Here is an 11,295-nt window from a genome sequence, read left to right on the forward strand (position 1 = left end):
AACCATCGGAAAATTCTGTGTCGTTCAAACCGTGGTCGTTATTACGCATTACGAATTTATGAGAATTCCGAGCGATGATACGGCGCTTAGAAGCACTTTGCCGCGACTTCTGACGACGAAAACAAATTCGACCTTGAACGGATTTTCGGTATTCAAATACAAGAGAAACAAGAGACCGCGTTGCTTTCTCTGTTTAAAGACCACCCCACGTTTATTCACTTGTTATAGTGATAGCACCAAACCAAAATCATAAACAACCTAAATGTGACACTTTCAGCTTTATTTTTTCTAGCTTTATTTCTTCGCTGACAATTTAGTAAAAGCATTAGTAAATGAATATATAATATATATATATATAAAGAGAATATATATATATATATATATAAAGAGAATATCAATTAGAAATTAGATATATATATATATATATATATTTTATAGCAAGAAAAAATTTCTAGCTATTCTCTTTTATTGGCGAATTAGTAAAGGGATTAGTAAATGCATAAACTTGAAATTAGTATTACTTGTAAGGTCAGACAATTTGAAATTTCGCCAACTTGATATTGATTTCGAAACCCTTTGTAAAGTACCTAAGCCTCTTTCTCATAATGTAAACTAAATACGTTGCTACCGATAATTCGATATTTTATCGATATTTTCGCATCACAAAAGGATGTAGCAATATATTTTTTGGAAGTATCCTAATTATCGATCTTACGCTACTTATAATACATTATACGCATGATAAATATTTAAATAATATTCAGAAAATTAAATTGATTTGCATGTCTGTTTCTTAAAATAAGATTTAACACCTTGTAACGTATATCGAAATCTCAAGCTCGTGAGCCAAAATCGACGTGTTAATTTACTAGGAACCAACGTTAGTTTTCGGTTCAATTATAGAGTCGTTGTTACCTAATAATAGTACTGGAAACGGCACTGGCAATATACATAACTTGTTCCAAATACTAAATTTGGATAACAACTACCGACTGAATTTTTTTATCACGAGCTAGAATGAGCTTTACGGTAATTAGGAGGTCAATTTTGAATAAAATATTTAAAAACGTTAGTGCAAACGAAGGCAGACTTTTTCCGTGCCTTAATGAAATGTCTAAAAATTTAAATATTACAAAATGTATAATATAAATTGAAAATAAATATAAAATATTAAATTTAAATTGAATATAAATATAAAATATTAAATATAAATTGAATATAAATGTAAAATATTAAATATAAATTGAATATAAATGTAAAATATTTAAAATAAATTGAATATAAATATAAAATATTTCATATAAATTGAATATAACAGCAAAATATTTCATATAAATTGAATATAAAATTAAATTATAAAAGGTTTAATTTAACATAAATATAAAATATTATAAAATGTTTAATTTAACATTAATATAAAATATTATAAAATATTGAATATAAATTGAATATAAAATATTGAATATAAATTGAATATAAAATATTATAAAATATTGAATATAAAATATTATAAAATATTGAATATAAAATATTATAAAATATTGAATATAAATTTAATATAAAATATTGTAAAATATTTAATATAAATTTAATGTAAAATACAAAATATAAATAAAATGTAAAATACAAAATATAAATAAAATATTAAATATAAATTTAATATAAAATACAAAATGTAAAATATTTAATATAAATTTAATATAAAATACAAAATATAAAATATAAAATATAAAATATTTAATTTAAATTTAATATAAAATACAAAATATAAATAAAATATTTAATATAAAATACAAAATGTAAAATATTTAATATAAAATACAAAATGTAAAATATTTAACATAAATTTAATATAAAATACAAAATATAAATAAAATATTTAATATAAATTTAATATAAAATACAAAATGTCAAATATTTAATATAAATTTAATATAAAATACAAAATGTCAAATATTTAATATAAATTTAATATAAAATACAAAATGTCAAATATTTAATATAAATTTAATATAAAATACAAAATGTCAAATATTTAATATAAATTTAATATAAAATACAAAATGTCAAATATTTAATATAAATTTAATATAAAATACAAAATATAAAATATTTAATATAAATTTAATATAAAATACAAAATATAAAATATTTAATATAAATTTAATATAAAATACAAAATATAAAATATTTAATATAAATTTAATATAAAATACAAAATATAAAATATTTAATATTTAATATTTAATATAAAATATTTAATATTTAATATTTAATATAAAATATTTAATATTTAATATAAAATACAAAATATAAAATATTTAATATTTAATATTTAATATAAAATACAAAATATAAAATATTTAATATTTAATATTTAATATTTAATATAAAATACAAAATATAAAATATTTAATATTTAATATTTAATATTTAATATAAAATACAAATTATAAAATATAAAATATGATAAAATAATGATTCTTTTAATTCGGAGTGTCTCCAGTACGGGTCATCGTACCCTCATGGACATCCATAGACTGGACGTTGGTAAGACAGTCGTATGATCATTTCGTGAAAACCGGGTAGAAGAAAAGCCTTGCAGCAGGTCCATGGATATTTGAAATATCGTTGTCTCGAAGAAAAGTAATAAAGCAGAGAGAGAGAGAGAGAGAGAGAGAGAGAGAGAGAGAGAGAGAGAGAGAGAGAGAGAGAGAGAGAGAGAGAGAGAGAGAGAGAGAGAGAGAGAGAGCCGGCCAGATCGGAAAAGGGGACTCGAAAAGCCTCTCTAGCTATTCCCTTGAAATGGGTAATACACCTTTCGCTCAGGTGTTTCCTCTTTGCTTTTTCTCTTTAAAATCAATGGAGAACGTATCGTTGGCTCAGACTCAAAACGTCGTAACTTCCAGTTTTACGAAAAATCAATTTAAAAGTTTTGAATTGCTTGAATTTGAAAACGGGTACTGCAATCTAAATGTTGTAAGATTTTCATTTACCGTATGTCCGTATCTTTAAACTCAATTTGCTAAAAAATATTATAGTAACTTAAAAATTACTAACAAGGAGAGTACCCGAGGTATTTATTGCTGATTTTGTTCAAAGTCGGGCGTAATGTAGACCTATATGAGATATGAAATTTCCCAAAAGGGGACGTTGCACTACCCAGTCGATTTGCCATGGCAACCGAAAATGTTTTTGACCACTTAAAACAAAAAAATCTCCATTTAAAAAAGCATGGGATATTCTCGGTTTCACAGGACCTACGGAAATTTAAAAAAAAAATTAAAAACACGAAATGGGTAATTTGGACCACATTTAGGTAAATTTCATCAAGTTTGGGTAAAAATGGCAATTTTTGGGATAAAATTGTAAGAATGTTTGGGTAAAATAGGGAAAAAATCTTATTTTTGTTTTAAGTGTCCAAAACATTTTCGGTTGCCATGGCAAAACGAATGGGTAGTGCAACGTCTCCTTTACGAAATTTCATATCTCATATAGGTCTACGTTAGTTAGTGTAGGGGGCTGTTGGCTCTCGTGTCATGAAGGGCTTGGCACCACCCTCCTACGCATTGTAAACCGGCCACCTGTTTAATGGCATTATAAGTCGCTAGAAGACTTGGGCCTAAGGTCGTGCCTTGGGTATTAGTCTAGCTGATTATTATTATTATTACGCCTGTCTTTGAACAAAATCGGCAATAAGCACCTCGGGGTAAGTTAATATTAAATTAAGCTACATTTTTTCAAAGTCATAATATTGCAATTTGACGGTTAAATATCGTAGAAAATAGATAAAACCAAAGCGTTTTATTTTAAAAGCAAGTTAATCCATTTTTATCCTCATAATATTGCAAACATGCATTGTCCGTTCTATAAAATAGAGTAAATTATAGTAAAGATTACACCATTTTACGCCCACAAATGTTAAAAACCGAGTTTCGACGAAGTTAGAGTTACGATGTTTTTAAACTCAGGTAACGATATGAGTCGTTCGGAGACTTTGTTTGTAAGGGGGGGGGGGGAATGGATACCATTTGATGAAGGGGGTGAGGGTCAGAGGGGGGCGTGAAACATCGTCTGCTCTCGCGTGCTGCTAAACGCTTTTCCCTAACATCCTTTATAGAGAAGAGAGCCCGGATTTTCCCAGAAATTTTTACCTAAAAGTTTCACTTGTTTTTTTGGCGCGTTTCAGTGCTGGGTAATAGACCAGCAATTTCTTTCGTCGATACATTCTCACTATAACCAGCTCCTCGGTACCTTTTCTGAAATTTCTGACAATAAGATAAACTTTACGTTGTTTTAATATACAGGGTTCTCAAAAGGTTATGCAATAATTTGAAGGAGTTGTAGGGGGTGAGTTGAGAAGTATGCCTGTTTTTCCCCATTTTCCTACGATGAGTTAAAAGAGCGCCAGAGAGCTTCAAAATGTGGCCTACTAGCCCCTGGAAGTAGGCAAAACCAAGCAGCAGGGACTTTAAATACTGTTTAAGTTTACTTTTTTACGCTGGTTACCTCCAATTGTTTACAAAGTCCTTTTTTACCTATCACACGAACCCAAACCTTAATGTTCGCGTTTCCTTGCTGCTTGGTTTGGCGTTTGTTGCAGCCAGCTTCCAGGGGCTAGTAGGCCACACTTTTCAGCTCTCTGGCGCTCTTTTAAATCATCGTAGGAAAATGGGGGAAAAAAGGCATACTTCTCAACTCACACCCTACAACTTGCATAACCTTTTGAAACACCCTGTATAACAGATAGACCCGTTGAAATTACACTAAGATAGAGATTGTGCCATAAGTAACAATATAAAAATAAGTATAACCATTCCTAATGGGTTATTGCTCTGACCAATCCTTAAACTCGCAAACCGAACTGAGTATATTATTGTCCTGGGTTTTTTCGCTTGGCCATATTTAGACACCAGGGGGCTCTTTGCTGAACCAAACCTGGATTGAGCAATAACTCTGAAAATTTCGGTTAGGATTTTTGGTAATTGTCATACTTACTTATTTATATTATGTTACTTATGCTAATACGCCATACTACATTTTGTATACGAGAAACAAAATTTGTATAATAACTTAATATTCGTAATTTTGTGGATTTTACTGGTGACACTTACAATTTTCCAAGTGATTCATCGACATGGTATTATTCGTTTTTAGCGATTAAATTTGGAATGATAAATATTAGAATGACTAGAGAGGAATTGCTTACACGTTTTCGGGGAAATATTATTTCATTTAAACTTAATTTTTTAATAATTTTAACACTATTAAATTTTATCCATTTAAAAATAATAATTTTTCATTATTTACATAAACAACTAACTCGCAACTTACGGACTTAAACATTTTTCTTAGCGAGCGTGAGTGTAATGTAAATTTACATTTTACACTCACGCTAGCCAAAAAAAATTTTAAAGTTAATTTACATCTTTACGTCTGTCGATTTACAATGTTTTCCGATTAGTTTCGGGTTTTAACAATCTGTTTTGCTATTTGCCCGGTATTAACTGCGTTATCTGATAATATAACATTGAATTCGTACATTACAATATGTATATAATGCCAATTAAACCACCACTTATATTTGAACACCCTTATTTTGTTATTGTCGACAAATTAATTAATTATTTACGTGTACCGCTTTTCATTTTGCCATTATCAGTGAAAACAATTGCATTTGTTTTTCGGTTGACCTTGACCAGTCTTCTCAGAGTCCTTTGTGATCGAGAACATATAGGCATTAAAATTGGCATGTCGGCTTCACTACTAAACGATAAACGAGAAGCCAAATCGAAAAAAAGTGGGCGTTTTCGAGTGAAATTCCTCGTGGCGTGCGCCGGGCCCGGTTATCGCGTGCGGAAACAAATCTAGGCCAGATCGACGGAGCCTCGTGTGATGAGCATTTTTATTACCACTTCGGTACCACTAACCCCATCTAACGGGAAAAATGCGCGACTGTAAGCTGAATAATGCGCGTTTCGTTGCTTGTGTGTAAAAACGTTGTTCTAATTATAAATGTTAAAATTCCGATCCATGGTAAATTTAAATTTTAAAAATAAATAGATATCAAAGGAGCTGATACTTCATGGATATAAAAATGTTTTTATTAAAGTTTTTCGGGAGCTTTCAAACCGTGGTCCTTCGTCAGCCGTTACATCTTTAATACTGAACATTAATACAGAAATTTACAAAATTAAAAATTAAAAAATAAAAATACTTAAAAAACAATTCTATATCCCTTTGATATTAAACAACATTACCCCATGCGTCTAGTACTTTTTTTTTAATTTTTTAATTTTATTCCCCCCACCCTTTAAGTTTATATTTCCTCTGTCTAAATTTAATTCCCCCCTATCGTTAATATATACCGCCTCTTTAAAACATCGGATATAGAATTGTTTTTTTAAGTATTTTTATTTTTTAATTTTTAATTTTGTAAATTTTTGTATTAATGTTCAGTATTAATGATGTAACGGCTGACGAAGGACCACGGTTTGAAAGCTCCCGAAAAATTTTAATAAAAACATTTTTATATCCATGAAGTATCAGCTCCTTTGATATCTATTTATTTTTAAAACGTTGTTCTAAAATTGTAACTTAAAATATAAAGTTTAAAGAAATCGGTATTTTAAGATATTTAACAAATTTTGCATTATTTTATTATATTTTATGGGAAAGATCAGTCCAAATTGTTTTTGAAAATATTGAAAACGTAGTTACAATAAAGTCACGACTTTTTAGTTATCAGGTAAAGGATTTCCACAATTTACTGGCAAATAGTTCTCTTTAACTTTATTTCGAGCTTGTATTTTCCTTATTATTTATTTAAATAATTGTTTAAATTATATGATGAATTCTGATATTTGTGGCGAAAACCACAATCTTCTATCGCAAATAGTCGCGAAGATATCAAGGTTTTACTACAGCTTTCTTTAAAATATTTAAATCTATATTAATAATATTAATATTTAAATCAATACCACTAAAAGTGTATTTCGCTTTGAAGCTTCGATAAACGCTTCCTATTTTGCATAAATAACAACTATTTTATTTATTATTGAAAAAAAATTAGGGTCTTTTAAAGGAGACGGTATGAAAAATAATTGAGTTACTCATTTTTCGTGACTCAGGTGAGCTTGTAGATATACCTGGCGAAAGAGGTATTCAATATATAGACCCCGTGATTGTCCCGTAATTTAGTGGCTTTGTCACGCTAAGGTGACTACGGATCCGGAAAATCCGTTCTCCGGCTGCCGTAGTTTAGGCTCGATTAACTTGCAACTTGAATAGAAGCTAGGACGGTTAATACGATTCCTCTATTATTATTATTTATTTAAACAATGCTCCGCGTGTCGTTGCGGTGGATCGTGTTATTTCAAAGATGAGGCGAATCCGGGGGTGGCCAAAGGTGACTTCCACACTCGGAGAGAGGACTCAGCATTTTTTTGTCACTCTTTGTTATTTAATGATTAGTCTTTTGTGACTTCGGTCGTAGTCAGTTTTCTATTGGGTGACTCACGGCAGACGCGGTTAATCGCAATACGCCTGCTTTAGTATTAGTCAATTTTAAAATTCCTCCTCTCTATTTCGTTGCGTTACAGCCCACTATTTTTATTATTTAATGTTAGCGGTTCGTTAAAAGTGGAAGCTTAAATCTATTGTGTTAGATTTTTTTTGTGGTTTGTAGTTTTTAAATAATTTAGCCCTATAGCGTATGATACAACATTGAATAAACAAAAGTAATTATTTAAATAAACATAAATTTTAATATATTTAACTTTAATCAATGCCGTTAAATCTATTTACGGGAAATTTAATTTCCTTGAGGAACTTATTGAAATTTAAAACATTTAAAAAATAAAAACTTACCTGTTACGTTGGCTAAAACAATTTTTAATTGTTGAATCGTAACCTAAAAAATTCGTCTTTGTTAATTTACTACGTACTTGTTATATCAAATACAATTTACCAGATATTTCAAATACAAGTTACCAGATATTTCCAATACAATTTACCAGATATTTCAAATACAAGTTACCAGATATTTCCAATACAATTTACCAGATATTTCCAATACAATTTACCAGATATTTCCAATACAAGTTACCGGATATTTCCAATACATTTTACCAGATATTTCAAATACAATTTACCAGATATTTGAAATACAATTTACCAGATATTTCAAATACAATTTACCAGTTATTTCCAATACAATTTACCAGATATTTCAAATACAATTTACCAGATATTTCCAATACAATTTACCAAATATTTCCAATACAATTTACCAGATATTTCCAATAAAATTTACCAGATATTTCCAATACAATTTACCAGATATTTCCAATACAATTTACCAGATATTTCCAATACAATTTATCAGTTATTTTAAATTAAATTAACCAGATATTTCAAATACAATTTATCAGTTATTTTAAATTAAATTAACCAAATATTTCAACTAAAGTTGACCAGATATTTTAAATGTAAATTTCGTTTTAAATATCTGTTAAATTTCATTTTAAATATCTGTTAAATTTCATTTTAAATATCTGGTAAATTTCATTTTAAATATCTGGTAAATTTCATTTTAAATATCTGGTAAATTTCATTTTAAATATCTAGTAAATTTCATTTTAAATATCTGGTAAATTTCATTTTAAATATCTAGTAAATTTCATTTTAAATATCTAGTAAATTTCATTTTAAATATCTAGTAAATTTCATTTTAAATATCTAGTAAATTTCATTTTAAATATCTGGTAAATTTCATTTTAAATATCTGTTAAATTTAATTTTAAATATCTGTTAAATTTCATTTTAATTAGCTGGTAAATTTCATTTTAAATATCTGTTAAATTTCATTTTAAATATCTAGTAAATTTCATTTTAAATATCCGGTAAATTTACATTTATCTGAAATAACTAAAGAATTTACAGTTATATGAAATAACTATAAGGAATTTCCAATTATTTATTTCTAACTAAATTACTGGTTATTTCAATTTTCAAGTAATATGGTATATATGTAAAATATAATATTTCTTTCCCATTAGATTTTTACATGATCTAACCACAGAATGCGGTTTAATGTAATCAAATCCATTTAATTCAAGGAGTCCAAAGGAACTTCCGGTCCTGATTCCTGAATCGGAAATCACCTTTTCGTTTGTGAGTAAAACCAAATTTTTGGTAAAATTCTCCGAATCCAAGACGAGATATTATACTATAGATCCAATCTTAACATCTACCGTATAACATCTCCCACAATATGTGAAATCTCTAATCTATAGAAATTGCACTATTTTCACAATCAATATATAAAATAAGGCTCATTTATTATAAAAAAATCAATATTTTTGGGCGATCCCAAAATTTTATTTAATATAGAATTAGCGAATTGAAGATTGCAAATTCTTATCACTTAGCTTGTAAATGAAATTAAAAGTACTTTACTCTTAATCATAAGTAACTTGATATTGGTAAGTATGGTTTGGTTTTTTAGACATTTTAAACAATAACAACCTTCAAAACGAAGCTAATGTTAATAATGAACATTTCGATATTTCGTCATTATTTCGTCAAAGTAATCGTCATTTGCACTTTTGAAAGCGTTTTAATTTTCAATAAGCCTTGGTAGCTCCAAAGACTAGTAACAATAGAAAAACTAACGTCGAGCAGTGGCCTAGATAGAGGGGTTTAAAGTTTAGCCCCCCTGGGTTTAATCAGCTAGGCTAATACCCGAGGCCTAAGTCCTCAAGCGACTTTTAAAGCCCTTAATTTAGGTGGCCGGGTTACAATGCGTAGGTGCTTTGATGAATTTTTGACGTCGACCTAATGGGTCATGTCACACTTATGGAAATTATTTTTCTTACCCAACCCCACTTGGGAATAGCTTTAACTCCTTCCGCGTTGAGTTTGCAAGTTCTCTCCCCACTGGTTTAAGGGGTTTTCCCACGAGCTCTTCAGTTTCCCCTTCTATAAAAACTTGTTGAGGTTAGCGGTAATAGTTAGTGTAGGGAGCTGTTGGCCGGACTGACATTGTTAGTGATCTTGGGCCCATAGGCAGATAAGGAGTCTGGGCCCTCTTTTCTCGCGCTGCATTTACTCTTATCCCTGGAACTAGGCTGTGCCTGAATTTCCCTGATTCAGCGTAGAAGTCTGAGCTCTACCGTTATATTACTAAATAAAAGCTCTTAACAATCGTCGACTAAATACGCGATAATTACGCAACATTGCGATTTAAGGCTGCGTCCGTAAACTGCCAGGCAGAAATTTTTGGTAATTTTAAAACCAAATCTTCTACCTAGGAATTTCTCCAATATCAATTACGATTGATATTATAGATTTATGCCCTCGAATACAGTAATTACGGTCACTGGAAGGCCCCTAGGCCACGGCATAGGTTGGCCTAGGTGGAAATACGGCACTGATTGTAACCCGGCCACCTGAATTAATGGCTTTAAAAGTCGCATGTTGACTTAGGCCTAAGCGGCTGTCCCATGGCAAAACCTTTTAACCAACACGATCGTAATTTTGAGATATTTGACTTTTTCAAAACCTAAGTTAAAAGATTTTAACGTGGTTTTTAATGCGAAAATTATAAAATCCAAAACCATTTTTTAAGTCATAAATAGTTAAATATTTACGACTTTTACCTGAAACTTTTACAGTACTTTTGTGCATGCCTTAGTAACACAGATGCGTAAAAATCAAATTTTTCCAAAATTTGTTGGTTAAAAGGTTTTGCCATGGGGCAGCCGTAAGGTGGTGCCTTAGTTATTAGCCAAGCTGATTATTATTATTATTATTATTAAAATATTCTAAGTTTTCACTTCCAAGGAAGTTTTACCCTGAAATTTGGCGTTGAGAGTGCATGGGTCGTGTCACACTTATGACGTGTTATTTTACTTATGGTGAATTTGAGTTTTCACGGAGCGCTGGAATAAATTCCGGCGGATCTAATTACGCGCCGATTGTCATCTAGTCGTCCCGCCTTTTATCCTGAACGGACATTTGGGGGTTCCGTTTTGAATTTTATAATGACAAAATATTGGCTTTAAGATTAAATTATATACGCTCTGATCTCAGTTTCTATCGTATGGGAGAGGTCTAAAATCAAAAGGCATTACTTTTTAGTTTCCATGCACCTAAAGTGTAAAAGGAAAGCTTAAACAAAGAGATTAGTTCGACTTATCAAAGAATAATAGGCATTATTGTAATGACTAGGCCATCAATAACATTGTTCGCAAATACTATGACATCCTTAAATATTCTAATATATAGAATTGA

The sequence above is a fragment of the Leiobunum rupestre genome, chromosome 4 (assembly GCF_980474605.1).
Source record: "Leiobunum rupestre chromosome 4, qqLeiRupe1.1.hap1, whole genome shotgun sequence".
In the NCBI taxonomy this organism is placed as follows: Eukaryota; Metazoa; Arthropoda; class Arachnida; order Opiliones; family Sclerosomatidae; genus Leiobunum; species Leiobunum rupestre.